This window comes from Nicotiana tabacum, chromosome 6, assembly GCF_000715075.1.
Source record: "Nicotiana tabacum cultivar K326 chromosome 6, ASM71507v2, whole genome shotgun sequence".
In the NCBI taxonomy this organism is placed as follows: domain Eukaryota; kingdom Viridiplantae; phylum Streptophyta; class Magnoliopsida; order Solanales; family Solanaceae; genus Nicotiana; species Nicotiana tabacum.
Genome location: NC_134085.1, coordinates 7,652,446 through 7,671,243, shown reverse-complemented (window position 1 = coordinate 7,671,243; position 18,798 = coordinate 7,652,446). Strand labels below are relative to the sequence as shown.

Here is an 18,798-nt window from a genome sequence, read left to right as displayed (position 1 = left end):
ATCTGGTTTAATACATGTTGAACCTATGTGCGAATTTTAACTTTTAACCGCTTTTATCATTACTATTATTTTTATCAAGAATTGCAACATCGTGGAAACACATCTCGAACCACGTCACATCAATGCACCTGTGGTTGTTGGCACATTTCAACTCTGTTGAGATTTGGATTTGGGTCACATAAATGTGCACCCGAGTTTAAGAAGATAACATTATTAAATATGCGCCTAAAGCGACGAGCGTATCATTATTTTGGGTAGGGCCGTGAAATTTGCTAAACGGTCCATCCCGGAATCTAAGTACTCGAAATAACTATCCGTTGAGGGCCCCGCACTTTGGGTATTCTTGTTTGTCGAGGCTCGTCTCATTCGTTATTTATTGTTATTATTATTATTATTATTATTTTGAGGAATTTGCAACGTTGTGGAAACGCATCTCGAGCCACGTCACACTCAATGTACCCGTGATTAGAGACACATTTCGACTCCATTGATATTTGGATTTGGGTCACATAAATGCACACCCGTATTTAAGAAGGTAAGATTAATTAAGAGGCGTCCTAAAGAAACTACGTATTGTTATTTTAGAAAAAGAAAGGCCGTGAAAAATTCACTAAACGGCCAAATCCAAAGTCTAGTCAATGGTTATGTATTTATTGAGGGCCCCAGCGATGTGTGATTTATTTGGCGAGGCGCGCCTCATTTTATTTTAAAAGATCTTCCTATAGTGGCTATGTTTTCTATTAAGTTTGTCTCTAATAATGAAAGAAGAAAAATGGTCCAACTTTATTTACATGCTTACAAGTTATTTATAGTTGGGTTCCGAATATGATTTGCAAAATTCGAAACATGAACGCGTATATGGGCAGTCGTTTGGATATTATGGGCCCAGGCCCAGCGCACACTGTATTGACTGGACCTGGGCCACTTCTTTGCTGATAAGGGCCCGGTTAGTTCATTCGATTCAGGCCCAACATTTATAAGGCGGAAATGTAAACTGGTGCTATATACTCTAACGGTATTGTTGCAAGTTATAACGAGGCAGTCTGCTAAATGAAGTGAGATTAACTAGCAATGGTCAGTTTAACACTTAACATGCATTAGAAGATATACTAACCACAAACACAGCTAAAAATCAGGATATTACTTACTACACCATCGCTTCTTTTCTAGCTACTGACATACATAGATAATGAGCCATTAAGTTGCCATATGTGGGTGTCTAGTTATGCATGATGACTACTTTCATTATCCTAATAGAAGATATGAACTACTATATATACAACTCAAGGTTCAATACACAACTGAAGCAAAAATCGAAAAGAGGCAACTTCATCTCTTGACTTCTATATTCATGTTTCAACTTTCAGCTTACATTGATAGAGTACCAGACTATCAGTGGTGTACCTAGTATTGGGAAAGCCAGAAGAAGAAAGGGAATGATCAGTTGAGCAATAGCAATCACAGCAAACAACAACAACAAAAAACAGCAATCAGCAGCAACAAAACACAGCAATCAGATCTTTAAAACCAAAACAAGGAATCCAGTTTGCAACCCAGCAATACCAAAACAGGTACAGGCAAGGCAGAGAAGGAAACAGATGCAAAAAAGCAGTAGCCTCTGATTGTTTTGTTCAAAATCCAGCACACTCTTAACTCTATGTCACTCTGAAAACAGACTGTCCTGCTAAAGGTTGAAAGACCAGCCTTGTTTTTGCTTTTTTTTTTTCTCTGAAGACTTAAAAATGTCCAGCCCCTTTTTTGTTCTAAATCAGCCTATTTATAAGCAAAACCCAGGCCAGCCAAGCTGCCTTGATACCTTCAGCCTTTATTCTGCCCATACCCCTTAATTCCCCATGCCTAAGTGTCTTTTCTTGATGCTCACTATATTGTTCCTCATGCTTGTCCTATTTGTTTTAATCAAGAGTCATGGGAGGGGTTATAGTATTCAAATAAACCCATGCCCTTGTGTCTTGTTCCCCATTGTCATTAGATTAATAGTATTTTAAATACCACTTGACATGTTCTTAAGTTAATCCTTGATTAAACTCTGTCAAATGCCAAAATTACCCTTAACCCTTGCATATTACTGTATTACCCTAACTTTAATAGTCAGTATATAAACCCCTCTGAATTTGGCTAATCACTGAATACTGGACTGTATCAACTTAAACCTAACACTGATTTCAGGTTGACCTGTTAGATTTCTACAGCCATATCCAATTCCTAGCCTAAGTTCAACTCAAAATCAGATCACAAAGGGGTGTCAATCAAACCAAATGAGTTGGTCATATTGGGAGCTATTCCTGACCAACATAGAGCCAAAATGCAAACAGGCAACAGCCAACAGGCTAAGATCAAAGCAGTAATGAACAGGCTTCCATGGAAAACTATGAAGATCATGGGGTTACTGAATAAATAAGTAGTCTAGTTCAAAGACAAAACTGAACACATTCAACAGATTCATTACAAGTTAGCATATAGATGTGGTGCTGGCAAACATACATGGAGGACATTAATGAGTTACTGTCATGTTTCCTCTAATTTTCAAACAAATTAATTGATGACACTTATTTAAACGACTATACAAGCTATAATAGACAGCAAACAACCAATAAAACACACAAAACAAACTAAACATTACCTCAGGATTCCCAGACTTGACAGAAAAATCAAAAACAAACCAAACTAAACATGAAAAACAGATAAAATTCATAAGAGAACAAAAAGAAAAGGGAAATATTACCTCAGGGGATTCAAAATCAAAACTGACCCAGGCTCGAACTCGGACTCGGCCATTTTTGGGGTCGAATGGACCTTAATCGAGTGTTCTCAACTGAGAACACTTCGACTAAGGTCGATTAGACCCCACATCATCTTTTAATTTGGACAGACCTCAACTTTTGGTTTTTTTAGGGTTCTTTGTGGTTCGATTTGGGCTTCGTTAATCTCCACTCAGATTCGACCGGAACCAATGGCATTTAGGGTGTGAGGGGGGTCAAGAGGTGTTGTGGTATGAATTTGGGGTCGGTGGGTGTAGATCTGGTTTTTGCTCGAACCTTCGAATGAAGATTCGAGACGTTCGGGGAAGATTTGAAGTAAAATGAGTGTGGATTTGGAGAGAAGGGGTCATGGTGATTCAGGGGTGTTAGTCTGGTGGTCATCGGCGTCGTGGTAGTCGGGTTTACGGTGGGGGAATCCTATGGCGGCTAGGGTTTGTGAGGGTCATTTTCTGGGGACGAGGATGAACAGTAGGTAAGATGAGGGGTTTGGTTTGGGTGCGTGGGGTGAGGGATTGGGGTTCTTATACGGGGTGTATGGTTCAATCCTGGCCACTAAATCAATCAAGATCAAAGGCCAGGATTATAGGGTTTAACCAACACGACGTCGGGTTCAGGGAACGGGTAAGGGGGACGGATTCTGAGCTATTGGATCATGTAAGGTCGACTGTTGGGATCGATTGCCACATAACGACGTCGTTCCAGTGATTATGGGAATGGACCGGGCACCAAGCGTTTGGACTGGGGTCTGTGTCTTGGTTTTGGGCCTGATTTTTTGGGCCCAATCCGAGTTTCCTTTTTTTCAACTCTTTTCTTCTTTTAATTTAATTTAAACACAATTCCTAAAATTAAAAATAAAACTACACAAATGTTAATTAACACTTACAATAATTAATACACAAGTTAAAACCTTAAGAACAAAATCACTCTAAGACAACAAATAGAATAAAAAGGTATATATATTTATGTATTTCTGATATTTCCTTTTTAGGGCGAAATGATGGTTTAATTAATTCCTAAATGCATGATTAAATCCTAAATATGCATGAACCATGTATTTTTTATTTTTTTATAATTAACTATAACAAGGGTAAACATTTACGGACAAAAATAATTACCAAAATATCACGCAAATTCTCAAAAATTGTACCCAAAGGAAAAATCGTTTTATTTTGAATTTTTTGGGAATAATTCTTTCATAGGGCAAAAATCACGTGCTTACAGCAGGTAAGCAAGCTGACGGTCCCCCTTCTTAGGATCCCTGATCAGCGAGAGTTGGCGTGCTCCACTTGATCCAGAGCTGCTTTATGTTGTACGTATATGTATGTATGCCTTTTTGGACAGATTTCCTTCATGTACATTATTCTCGTAATTCATAGTATGTCTAGTTGGGTTGTATGTGACCTTGACGACTTTCAGTTTTGGATGTATAGTTGTCTATAGCAGCCTTGCCGGCTCGCCCACTGTATTCTTCTTGTATACGTACATATGCCTTGATGGCAGGTTTCTTTCACGTATCTTATTTTCATAATGCAGCAGATGTTATTCAGGTTCATATCTTAGACGCATGCTTAGGGGTGTTTGACAGGTAGGACATAGGCACCCGTCGCGGCCCATCGGTTTGGGTTGTGACATGGACTATACGATCTTTTTCCTTTAAGTATCTTATATGTTGTTCACTTTTACCTTACTTACCTTAAAATCTCGCATCGTATCTTTTATCTCTTTCATGATATCCCTTCCATATAGGGATAATTCACATCCATAACTTGAATCTCTATTTTAATACTTGCACCTCTAGTGCCTATACAATCCGGTGGTAGCTCCATACTAAATTCTTATGAGGCTGGTATTTTTCTAACTAGCTTTATCGTATAGCCATTATAGAATATGGTTGTTGTACTATCCCTTTGGTATTTTTGATATTAAGAGTAATCCTATAATGTTGTCAATCACGATTTCTATAATTTTCTGGGTCCAATAATCAGATTCCTAATTTACTTCGTTGATGTAACTTTTTAGTTTTCTCCATCTTCGGATCAGCCTTTAAGTAAGCTTAAGCTATCTTCCGATCTGTGGCTCATGGCATTTAGTTATTACTTTAGCCTTTTATGGATGTTATGGAGAACCATGATATAATCTTCTAATGATTCAATCTTTTGTCTATGACTAGGATCCAATTCCTTCTTTTAACTTATACCGGAGTCTTCTACGACTGATCATTAATCGAATAATTCCCGTCATTCCATTTCAGCTTTTTTTTCAAATGTAAGCAATTGCTTTTTCTTGTCTTTCTGCCCCCTTTTGCGTGCATACTTAGCTTATCTGGGTCCTCACGCATGCCGAAGTTTTTGTGCAACTCATATGGTCTCGAATATTATTTTTGATTTTTACTCCCCGCTTATTAGCCATGGTAGGTGCCACCTTCTTTTGGAGTACATACAATGTTGTTGTGAGACTGTTGTTATAAGACCATTTCCTCCTTAGGTCATTGAGCTTAGTTTGAAGACTTCTTACTTATTTCCTCAGCTAGTCTTTCATTGTAGTATTTAGGGAGGACCCTCTGACTTTTTTAAAGCTGCGAGCTTATTTCATTGTATACTTAAAGGAATTTTTGATGTCCTTTCTCGCCTATAATTATCCGTAGTTACTTACCTCCATGCCCTTGTACTTGTAGGGTTGCTTTTGAACTTGATATTTGACAGTTTTTCCAGTGGCATTCTCTTTTATTTCCAGAATACTCATACGATACCTTTAACTACCCCAACTTCTATCTGAATATTTCTAAAGGATTACAATGTCATATTGTCATGCCCTAACCTCGGGAGGTGCGATCGGCGCTCAATCGAGTGACCCCAACTGAGCAAGCCTTTTTGGTCATATTCTACCCGACTCACTATAAGTAAGGAACCATTCTTTCATTTAATTATACAATAAGAAAAACCGATCATGCACATCGCTAATTCATTTTCTATTACAATCCTTAAACCATAGTTATATTCCCAAAATATTATGTAGTTACAGTTTAGATGAAACAAGAGTTTAGAATTACAACATAGTCTAGTGACCCGTCCAATGCCCATACATAACCTACACAAAACGTCTACGGAACCTCTAAGTATATAAAGGACAGTTATGATAATGCCGACAACAAGGCCACGGCTATACCTCAAAAGTGGAGATTTATAACAAAAGATGTACAGCATAACCTCTGAAAGAAAGGGGCTCACCAAGACTTCTGAGAGGAGGATGCTCCGCTACCTGCGATCGGCACTGTCTGCTATGGAACCACCTACATCTAATCAAAAGATGTAGTGCCCCTGGCAAAAGGGACGTTAGTACCATGGAATAGTACTAGTATGTATAACTAAACACTATCTTATTAGAAATAATAGCCATACAAGAATAAAGAAATCATATGGACTAACAAAAGCTTTAACAATCACCACATCATCAAATAAAAGAAATCACATAGCTTTCACATAGTTTCCATAGCTTTAGGTCGGGGCATTTCATACTGTTGCATCATTATTCACAATACCACCGCTTTCTTGTGCGGAGTCCGATCACTGCCCGATCGGCTAAGCTACTTCATTTGAGACATATACCTCAATCACTATTTTATTCTCACTTTCCGGGTTCTTTATCAACACAATACCGCCATGTGTGTAGCATGGCGTCCGATCACGGCCCGATCGGCTAAGCCGTTTTGCCAAGACGTTACCCTTTTCCATTAATCATCTCACTTCAATTTTTGTTTCACATATATTAGTTCATCGGCACTTGGGGCCACAATTATGACATCATACTTGGCATTAGGCATTCATAACTCACGTTTCACATTATTTTCACTTTCAATATTAACCTTGCCATTTAAGATAATGGGCACATACGAGAGCAATCCGAGGTGTAAGCATAGAGGGGAATTTACTTAGTTTGGTATAATAATCACAATTTAAACTTGACTTGAAATTTAGGCATTTTAGCACAAAGTTCATATTCTTCACACATCCTCAACTTACAAAGAATAGCACATTAAACACATGGAGACACACCTTTCACATATATTCTCACAACACCAATTCATGAGTAATAATCATAGGACCCTGCTGGAGACGCTCAAACTGCCTCTGATAGCTTTCCTTCTGAGTGACAGGAAGAAACTTCTCCAGAAATAGCTGAGAAAACTGATCCCAAGTCAAAGCTGGTAACCTAACTGGTCTATCCAAACAATAATCTCTCCACCAAGTCTTGATGGATCCAGATAAGAGAAAGGTAGCAAAGTCAACCCTATTGGTCTCCACTATCCACATGTTTCTAAGAACCTCATGATAGTTGTCTAAATAATCCTGGGATCCTCAGAAGATGCACCGCTGAAAGTGGTAGTGAAGAGCTTGGTAAACCTATCCAATCTTCACAAGGCATCAGCAGACATAGCTACCCCATCACCGATTTGAGCTACCACACCCGGCTGAACTACTCCAACTCGATGCGCTGCTGGAGTCTGAAACTGGGGAGCCACCTGCTCCGGAGTGTGGGTAGCAGGAGTCTGGGCTCCTCCTCCAGCGTGAGAGATGACTGGTGCTACAGGAAACAAGCCTGCCCGGGTGACACTCTCCATAAGGCCCACTAGACGGACCAGAGCATCCTGAAGTATTGGGGTAGAAATGAACCCCTCTAGGACATGAGCTGGGCCCACCGGAACTGTATGGGCCGGAACCTCATCATCAAACTCAACCTGAGGCTCCGCTGCTGGTGCTGCTGCTCTAGGTTGAGCTCTGTCCCTACCTCGGCCTCTATCACGACCTCGGCCTCGCCCTCTGCCCCTCGTGGAAACTGCTACTGGGGGCTCGGGCTGCTGATCAGTGGATGAGGAAGAGCGTGTTCTCGCCATATGCGAAAGAATAGAGTAGAAATTCAATTAGCATTGAGAAATCAAACCGCGGGACAAGAAATAATAGATGTGAAGTTTTTCCTAACTCTGTAGCCTCTGGGGGATAAATACAGACGTCTCAGTACCGATCCCTCTTGTCCATGAATTGCGAGACCTAGGTAACCTAGATTGCTGATACCAACTTGTCACGACCCGGATTTCCACCCTCGAGAGTCGTGATGGTGCCGACTAGTAAAAGCTAGGCAAGCCGACCATTTGAATTTTTACTTTTTTCCCATTTTAATCCTTTAACAATTAATAACCAACATTAGATAAACAACGAAATTTAATAAGCAGAAGACTGAAATGTAATATTTTAATAAATATGCCAATACCAATCCATATATAAACTACCCATAATTGGTATCACAATTTCACAGACTGTCTAGGAATACTATAGATAAAGGTCCGAAAGATTTATTACAACACTGTCTCTGAAGTACATAAAAGAGACAGAATAAAAGGATAGAAGGAGATGCCAAGGCTTGCAGACGCCTGTAGGACTACCTCGGATATCCAAATGGACTGAAGGCAGCAACCCAAAGCTACGGTCTATATGCTCCAGTACTAGGATATGCACACAGTGCAGAGTATAGTATCAGCACAACCGACCTCATGTGCTGATAAGTGTCTAGCCTAACCTCGGTGAAGTAGTGACGAGGCTAGGACTAAACTACTAAATAAACTTGTGCAGTTAATTCATATACAACAGAAAAATAAAGGCAAAACTTTACAATTAAAGATAGGAAGGGGAAATCATGCTGCGGGGGACAAATAGCAATAGAAACCAACAGTTAAAGGTATGGAACACCAGAACTCAATTATCAATAGAAATCAGGAAAATCAAAGACAAGTGAACGGCATCACCCTTCTTGCTTGTACTCTCGTCCTCACCATAAAATTAATAAATCGGCACGGCATCACCCTTCGTGCTTTTACCTCACATAATCATGGCACGGAATGATCCTTCATGCATTAACACTCATATTATGGCACAGAATTGTGCATCGTACGGCACGGCATAACCCTTCATGCTTTAACACTCTCTCACAAATATCATACACGACATTACCCTTCGTGCTTTACACTCTTTCTCACAAAAATTATACACGGCATCACCATTCATGCTTTATCACTCTTCCTCGTCCAAACAACAATCACAAAGCAATAAGGGCAAGGGAATCAACAAATTCACCATAAAATCTCGGCAAGGGAACAATAGTACAACAATTATATCCCGGCAAGGAAACAATATTAAAACAATAACGTCCCGGCAAGGGAGATAACATTAAAACAACAACATCCCGGCAAGGGAGACAATATCATAATCCTCTTTTCTTTTTTACATTTACTTCATAACTCAATTCACAATTTGAGTCAATGCTCTATAAGGCTCAATTGTCAATTATACTTCGACAAATCATTTTACAACTTGAGTCAACACTCTTAAATATTCAAATACCAATATTACTTCCACAATCTTTGCTCAACAATAGAAATCATCACATAAGGCATGAGCAATACAACATATAGATACTCGTCACCATGCCTATACGTCGTACTCGACAACTAACACATAGCAAATAGGACACAATTCATAATCCCTCAAGCTAAGGTTAGACCAAACACTTACCTCGATGCCACGAGCACAATCCAAGCCTCAACTACCGCTTTATCTCTTGATTCTACCACCAATTCGCTCGTATCTAGCCACAAGTTACCTAACTATATCAATAAATGCTAAATGAATCAATTCTAATGCATGAATATAGGTTTTCTAAAGTTTTTCCCAAAAGTCAAAAATCGACCCCATTCCCACATGGTCAAAACCTGAGGTTCGAACCAAAACCCGATTACCCATTCACCAACGAACTCAAATATATAATTTGTTTTGAAATCGGACCTCAAATCGAGGTCCAAATCTTCAAAATTTGGAAAACCTAAGTTTTACCCAAAACACCCAATTTTCCCCATGAAAACCTTTGATTTTGAGTTGAAATCATGTGAAAAGATGTTAAAGATTAATAAAAATGAGTTAGAAATGACTTACAATCGATTTGGAAGTGTACTTGTCTTTGAAAAATCGCCCAAAGGTGTTTAGGTTTTGAAATGGGTTGAAAAATAGCTGAAAATGCGTCTAAGTTATGATTTAGCAGGTTGCAGATGTCGCAATTGCGACCAGGGTTCGCAATTGCAGACCCTTAAGGAACCTGCTGACATCGCAAATATGAAGGATATGGCGCATTTGCGACATCGCATTTGCATTACATGGGTCGCATTTGTAACCTCTGGTATTAACGGAAGACTTCACATTTGCAAAAGGTACCTCGCAAATGCGAGATAAAGCTGGATCGGGGTTCTTCACATTTGCGACCAAAACCTCGCATTTGCGAACCCTGATTTCATCGCAATTGCGATGCCTGATCTCGCAAATGCGTGATCAGAGGCCTGCAACACACCAGCAATTTTCCTAAGTCCAATTTTACTCTGTGGCTTATCTAAAACTCACCCTAGCCCTCGGGACTCCAAACCAAACATGCACACTAACCTAAAAGCATCATATGGACTTGCTCGTGCAATCAAAGAATCAAATAACACCAACAATTATGAATTAAACCCCAAATTCATGAAATCATTCAAGAACACCAAAATTTTCAATTTTTCAACTTTAAATCTGTTTTATACCAAACCAATTCCGATCTTTACCAAATTTTACAGATTCAACCTAATTATTATTTCAAACTTGTACCGAGCTCCGGAACCAAAATACGGGCTCGATACCATCAATTTCAAACATCTTTAATTTCCAAAAACTCGTATATATTCCCAAAAATAATTTTATTTAAAAATTCATTTCTTTGGCTTGAGACCTCGGAATTCAATTCCGGGCTTATGCCCAAGTCCCATATTTTCCTACGGACCCTCCAGATCCGTCAAATCATGGGTCCGGATCCGTTTACATAAAATATTGATCGAAGTTAACCTAAATTTCTTTTAAAAGTAAAATTCATCATTTTTCACAGATTTTCACATAATGACTTTCCGGATACACGCCCGGATTGCGCACGCAAACGATGTGAGACAAAAAAGAGGTTTTAAAGCCTCGGAGTACAAAATTTATTTCTAAAACAAGTGATGACCTTTTGGGTCATCACATTAAGAGTATATTTGTATTGATTATAGTGGTGGGTATAGTTTGGACGGATTTTGGCAGATTTCTGGTAGTGTTTTCTGGTATGCCCACACATTAATCTTAATATCCTCATTTTTATTATTACAAATGGAAGTGTATGTTCAATTCTCTTTGGCCTCAAATTTTTTAACAAAAAATGCTCGCTCAAATATGAGCTTGATCAGTGGACCAAGAAGTACTCTTTGCTAGGAATAAGCGGTGTCATTATTATATATTGCTTTATTTTTACAGAATATTAGTATAAATATTTAATATTTTTCGGGCGAGCGATGTTTGATGTGTAGGGAAATGACACCGGAAAATAGCGATAATAATACTGCAATAATATTATTTGTAAGCAGATATACGAATTGGCTTGAGTCGTGTTGGGCACAGTCCTAAGAAATTATTTCAGCAATGTGAAATATTTTTCCAAGATTAAATAAGCTCATCTCTATTTATTTAGAGGATACAAGAATCAACAAAATATTAATAATAAATCCAGCAAGTTTGAAAAGAAATAAATTGTGAATGGCAATTTGGACGAAATGGTACTACAGAAGAAAGTTTAATAATTGCTATGATAATAACTACGTAGTTAGGTAATGATTGAACCACAAAGGTGAAGATAATTTTCTTTCTTTTGTTGATTATCCGAATGGGGCAGAATATGGCTATATAGGCAAGAATAATGATGATAATCTTGACAAGTGGTTTAACACTTGTCCATAAACAAACATGCAAGATGCCACTCTTTGTCTTGGAAGGACACTTTGGACAAAATAAGTCATTTGTCTATTGCCACATGCAAAAAGTCTTGCCATGTACCAATTATTTATACCGGTATAAATTATGCTGGTATAAGTTATATTATGATAAGTTATGTTGGGATTAGTTATGCTGGGTTGTTGTTTATTCACTATTTGGTATGTTGTATTAAGAATGGCAATTGTATAATTTCTAAGAAGAACGTATAAGTTATATTGGTGCTAATTACCCCACCTTCTATAAATTATAAGTTATCCCAGTGTTAAAATTAACACTGGATAACTTATACTTGGTTTGCTAACCAAACAGAGTATTAAGGTGATATTAATTTTTATACCACCCTTATACCTTCTTATACTTCATACCAAACGACCCCTAAGAGTATTTGGCCACAAGACTTCATGCAAGAAGTTACTTGGAAATAGATAAGACACTTATAAAATTAAAAAGATACATGGTTATTAAAATTTTGAAAATACTATTACATGATGACACAACTTCCACCCTTGTGCTTCCGCCCCGGTAGTAGTACATTTGAAATCTCATTCACTACTATAATTATGCTCTTGCGTTGAATCAAGCATAGGAGGCATACTATGTTCATGTCCAAAAACATTTAGTGGATCAATTTTTGTCTTAGCTTTAACCAACCTATCATAGTTATTCAAGAAATACTTTTCACCCCATGCTCTAGCTCTCTCCACAGCATCAACAGAGGAATAATAACGACTACTAGCATTTCGCAGTAAGTACTCGTAGTCCATATTCACTCCAAGATTTGCAACTCCTTCTCCTGCTCGGCCAGTAAATGAGAAGCTGATTAGAATTATGAGTGGAAACGTGTTTCTTCAAATTAATTATTGCTTGACCTCTCCGGAGGAAAGTCAATAGATAAAGTTTAATAAAAAGGTATAGGAAAGTGTTTTTAAAATGAACAAGTCTCCAATCTTATTGAGCTAGATGGTAATAAAATTAAAGAAAAAGAAGGAAATTATGTTTGTCAAAAAGTTTAAAAAAAGTAAGAAACAAATAAATATAAATATTGCTTTAGGCTTTTTAAGGTCTCTTAATAAAGTTCGCTTTAGGTCAAAAAGATAAATTATTATTTATTTATTTTATAACAATTCCGGAGGGCTAAGCTGCTTTAATTTGCGGAGTGCTTCTCAAATTATTAACATACTATGCTTCTCAAATTATTAATATACTATTTTGTATATGTCCAATTATCGAGACACAATTACTCAAAATAAACATTTTATTTATCTGGATTGTGACTGTACATGTCCTTGAAAGAGTACAAGTCAACAAGATAACTCCACAAGTCATCTAAACTTTATCCCCAAGTCAACAAGATAACTCCACAAGTCATCTAAACTTTATCCCCATATGAGCTGCCGACAAAAATAGACTATATGCACCCTGGAAATAACTCCTTTGTCATCAAGCTATTGGGAAACGTATGGGCTATAACTTGTTACCCACAAAAATACAGAAAATTTGGAACTCTTTTTTTTTTTAAACGAATTTATTGCTACTTTTTGAAAGGAGTACATTTGAAGAAAGGAGTCTCAAACCTAAATAATGACTTTTGGGATTCAAAATACGTTTATACAATTTTAAAATAATTTTTTTTTCTATTTAAAATACAGTATTATACTTGTTTTACTTTGACGAAAATTTAATGAAAAATTTAGTCATTAAAGTAAACGGCAACAAAATAATTCGTTTTAATAAAATAAAATGCAGTACTAAACACTGAGCGGTGAACTGGGGTTACTTAAATTCAGTACAGTAGTTATCAGCTTTAATTTCCTTGGGAACTTAAATTTCAGCTTTAAGTAATTTTATATATTATGTCTCCGTTTTCTTGATTTCTCCTTTTGTTTTCTTCGTTTTGAGTTTCTTATATGGACTAACGGCAATTACCGAATAGACTTTCTTAAAGACAATGAACTGTGTCATTAATATAGTATTAATTTCATATAATACTCCCTTGTTCATATTGTAGGTACGTTTTTCACACCCTTTAAGAAAGACATGTTTAAACTATTATTTATTTTTTTCTTAAATATCTAAATTAATTAAAACCTCACTAATTGGAGCAGTAAAAATAAATATGAACAAACATAATAAATTAGTTTTTGCTTTCTAAAACGTTAAATATTTTAAGCAAATTTAATTTACCAAAAAAAAAAAAAATTTGTTTCGGATCGGGTGTAGTGAAGGCTGTATTGTGGTTCGGGACAGGACTAAACGGGGCCTAAACGGACCGGGCCAAATGGGCCTGGTCTTGAGGCGGGTCGGGTTGAGGCGGTCCCGGGCCAAACAGTCCCAATGTGTGGAACCGGCTCACGGTGGTCCTAAGCCCACATGGTCCCGGGCTAAATGGGCCGAGCTCGCGGGCCAAAACGGGCCTAACAGACTTTTTTCGTTTCGGGCTATTTTTTAAATTTTTTTTATCTAAGAACTTTCTTGTAAACTATATATGTATATACTAGTATAAATTGCTTATATATAGTATGTATAGTATGTATATATAAGGGTGTATTATGTGTATATATAATTATATGTTGCCTTATGTAACTATTGAAAGAACCGGATAGTGTTTTTGTTTGTCCTTCCATCATTCCAAAACATCGAAGGAGCCGTCGGGATTCTCTGATTCAAGTCCCTATGACAAATAAACTTGAAGCTCATTTAGTTGTGAACTATCACCAAAATTATCACCTTGAGAACCCTTGAACTTCGTCCAAGAACTAAGGGCTTTTAGGCCCGCAGTTCTTTTAGATGCTTGCGAACTAGACGAAGTAGGAGTTGGAACATTTGGTCTAGCTTGATCTAAGGCAAGTTGATAAGCATTATAAATAGTTTGAGCATTTATTTTAATTGAGGCTTTTGCACTCCAAGTGTAGCAAATTCCTCAGGTGAAAGTGATAAAGCGTTATAAATTTTTGAATACCAAAAGTGAGTACCTCCTAATTTCATTGTAGGATTTAACAATGCAGCAACACCAAAAATAGGAAGGATAGAGAGAAAAAAAATTAAACTTAGCTTTCATAGAATTAATAGTTTCTTGATAAATTACTCCACCCTCTGAAAATTGAGTAAAAAAAAATCTACAAGTGCTGCAATATAAACTAAACAATTAGAAATAGTAGGATAATATTGGCCAGATAATTCATTTGTAGCAATATGAAATTGTTCTAAAAAGTCTACAAGCATTTTAACATTACTCCAAACTTGATTTGTAAGGTGCTCATCATCATCATCATCGTCATCACCTACACTAGCATTATACGTTGCGCTTATTGGGTTCCTACATTCATATACAACAACTAAACTTTCATACATGTAATTCCATCTAGTCGGACAAGGTTTATGAACCTTTCTTTCTCTAAGGCCAAATTCATCACATTTTTTAAAATAGTCTCTAAATTTACTTCTACGGTTTGAATAAAAAGCCAATTAAGAGCCATTTTAACCTTTTCAATTTCTACATTTAAAACTTTCATACCAACACCGACGATTAGGTAAATATGACAGATACATCTAACATGAAAAATATTAATAAATGCATGATTTAGTGTAGTTGTAAGCAAGCCTATAGCATTAGTGTTACTAGAAGCATTATCCATTGAAACCAACATAATTTTATCTCTAATGCAAAAATATCTACAAATATCTGCAACTGTGTTAGCAATAAACTTACCTGTGTGGCGTGAATTAATTATTCTATAAGCAATAATGCACTTTTGCATTATCCACTCCTCATCTATCCAATGACATGTAACAGTTAGATAATCACAGTCATTACCACTTCTACCAAACCTATGAATTGGTGTTGAAATCCCTCTTCAAAATTGCTCCTAGGTCGAGTTGTTACGAAAGAGTTGTGAAATTTTTATAATATCCCGATTCTGGTCTATTTTTAAAAACACTAGATAGGTCTTCTTCGCGTTTGTGGGAGGCCTGTCGCGTTCGCGAAGCATTGGCCAGAAGGGCCTTCGCGTTCGCAAGATACCGTATGCGTTCGCGAGCCGCTTGCCGCGTTTGCATAGAGTATTTTCTCCCCTCCCCCAGGTCCCTGCCAAAATGGCCTTCGCGTTAGAGATAGTCAGGTCGCGTTCGCGAAGGGTAATGCCCCTAACGTTCCGCGTTCGCGGCTTGTTCCCCGCGTTCGCATAGAATGAGTTCTCCTGCAGACAAATTTACCCTTTGCATTCGTGAGAGTTCCTTCGCGAACGCGAAGAAGGATATACCAGATGATAGTAGAGGCCCAAAACACCAAAAAAAATTCTTATTTGAAAGTTTATGTTCGTTACTTATTAATCAATTGGCCATACATGACACTTTGTCCTTAACATTTACAGTTTGGGGACAATGCAACGTATTGTTATGGTTTTAAATTTTCTTAATTAGCATAATTTATATCAACAAACCAAATAGTTGATATGAGCTCAAGTCGAATTTTGTACATTGACATTCAAGAAACTTCAAAAGTGTATCCGCCTTTCTCGAAAGTAGCTCAAATTTTCTTAATATTGCATAAGAAAATTGATCATCCTGAAATATTAAAGAGCTGATTAAGGGTCTATTTGTATTGATTATAGTGGTCGGCATGGTTTGAATGAATTTTGGCAGATTTCTAGTAGTGTTTCCTGGTATGCCCACGCATCTATCTTGATATCCTCATTTTTATTATTACAAATGGACGTGTAGGTACAATTCTCTTTAGCCTCAATTTTTTTAATAAAGAATGCTCGCTCAAATATGAGCTTGACCAGTGGACCAAGAAGTACTCTATGCTATGAATAAGTGGTGCCATTATTATATATTGCTTTATTTTTACATAATATTAGTATAAATATTTAATATTTTTCGGGCAAAATGACGTCAGATGACACAACTTCCACCCTTGTGTATCCGCCCCTGGTAGTAGTACATTTGAAATCTCATTCACTACTGTAGTTATGCTCTTGCGTTGAACCAAGCCTAGGAGGTATACTCTGTTCATGTCGAAAAACATTTAGTGGATCGATTTTTGTCTTAGCTTTAACCAACCTATCATAGTTATTCAAGAAATACTTTTCACCCCATGCTCTAGCTCTCTCCACAGCATCAACAGAGGAAGAATAACGACTACTAGCATTTCGCAGTAAGTAGTCGTCGTCCATATTCATTCCAAGATCCATATCCAAGTAGTTGACATAAGCTCCCCTTGGCGAGCTTGAAACAAAAGGCGCCATTTTATTGTAAAATCCTCTTATCCACTCTATGTGCTCGTTGCTCTTGGCATCGTCCTCTTCGTTCCACTGTGCATAATATTGAATTGCGAAAAGGTTACCCTTTCGATGAGGGAAAGCAATAGCTTGATCACTAATTTTGTCCATGGCTCCGCCATATGGATCGAACACAAGGAATGCATTGGGGTTTTTCTCGTGTTCAACAAGAGCTGTCATTATTCCGTCCATTGAAAATGGGGTCTTCACATAATCTGATTTGCCTTTGAAGCAAATTTCATATCAGCCGGCAGATCTATAGGTATCATTTGTGCTCCTAGAGTAAAATCATCGGCCAAATTTGGTGCAACTATTTGCCATTTGTAAAGTAATGGGGCAACGTATTGTTTGTAGCCAGGCTTAGAGATCTTAAAAGTTGTTACGATTTTGGGCACTTTCACTAATCGAATTTTCCAAGCATAAATAATTCCCCAATTTCCACCGCCGCCACCTCTGATTGCCCAAAACACGTCTTCTCCCATGGCTTTTCGGTCTAATAACCGTCCATCAGCATCAATAAGAAGAGCATCAACCATGGGCGAAGCCACCTTTAACAAAACCACCAAAAAATTATGAAAAATTATATTGTGTATATAAGTAAAATATTAATTTTAGATATATAAAACATATATTGAATACTTTTGTCGGAATTTTCTTTTAAGTTTGAACAACCTTGAAAATATTTCTGGCTTGCCACTGGCATCAACGACACTATCAGCAACTCCGAATTTTCTCGACGGAAGTCCAAAGCCGCCACCTGAAATATGACCTCCAGATCCTACTGTTGGACCCGAACCTGCTGAAAATGCATGAACGTCACTTGCCTTGGCAATGGCGTAATAAATTTGGCCAATTGTTGCGCCGCCCTGAGCCCAAGCAGTTTCGGAATCCAAATCTACTGAAACGTCGTCTAATTTCATCAAGTCGATGATCACGAACGGGGAACCGTCAAAGGAAACAGAAGAAGTTCCTTCGTAACTGTGTCCTCCGCACCTTACTCTGATTTCATAAGATGTTTGTCTGCAACAAAGAATGGTGCTCACGAGCTCCTCCTTGCTGTTTGGTAGGATAATGACCGTTGGTTTTGGGCATGTTAGATGCTGCAAATCGAAGATTCTGAAGGGAGAAGTCGAGCAAGTTAAAGTAATTTCTACTTGTGGGGTACATGGAGAAATTATGGACATTGTGGTTGATTAAACAGGTGGAAAGATTTGCAACTCCTTCTCCTGCTCCACTAGTAGCACTAGCAGAGAGGAAAGTAAATGAGAAGCTGATTAGAATTATGAGTGGAAACATGTTTCTTCAAATTAATTATTGCTTGACCTCTCGGAGGAATGCAGATACAGTAGACATGAGCAGTTTGATGACAAAAAGATAATTTTTTTTTTTGATAACAATTCCGGAGGGCTAAGCTGCTTTAATTTACGGAGTGGTGCTTAAATTATGAACATACTATTTTGTATATGTTGTTATAAAATAAAAGTAATTTAGTAAAACATGAACAAAGAATAAAGATAGAGAGAAATGAAGAGATTTTCTTCTTCAATTACGTGTATTTTTCTATTTATTACAAGGCCTTTATATAGGCATGAAAAGTGAAGAAAATATGTCATGGAATATGTCATTAAACATAGAAAATATGTCATTGAATATGTTATTAACCATTTGAGAGAAAGATCATGGAGGAAGAGTAGACATCTATCATATTTTGTTTTTTTATTATAACACTCCCCCTTGGATGCCCATAAATAATGTGCCTCGTTAAAACTTTATTAGAAAAAAACCCTATGGGGAAAAATCCTAATGAAGGGAAAAGAGTACACATATTTAGAAATATGCCTTTTGGTTGTCTCGTTAAAAACCTTGCAA

The 18,798-nt window shown here is 37.3% G+C and overlaps 1 pseudogene; it reads right to left on the bottom strand.

Annotated features, from left to right (window-relative positions):
• Positions 1 to 16,353: 16,353 nt before the first annotated feature.
• On the bottom strand, positions 16,354 to 18,438 carry LOC107778496 (berberine bridge enzyme-like C-1; annotated as a pseudogene).
• Between the last annotated feature and the right edge of the window lie 360 nt (positions 18,439 to 18,798).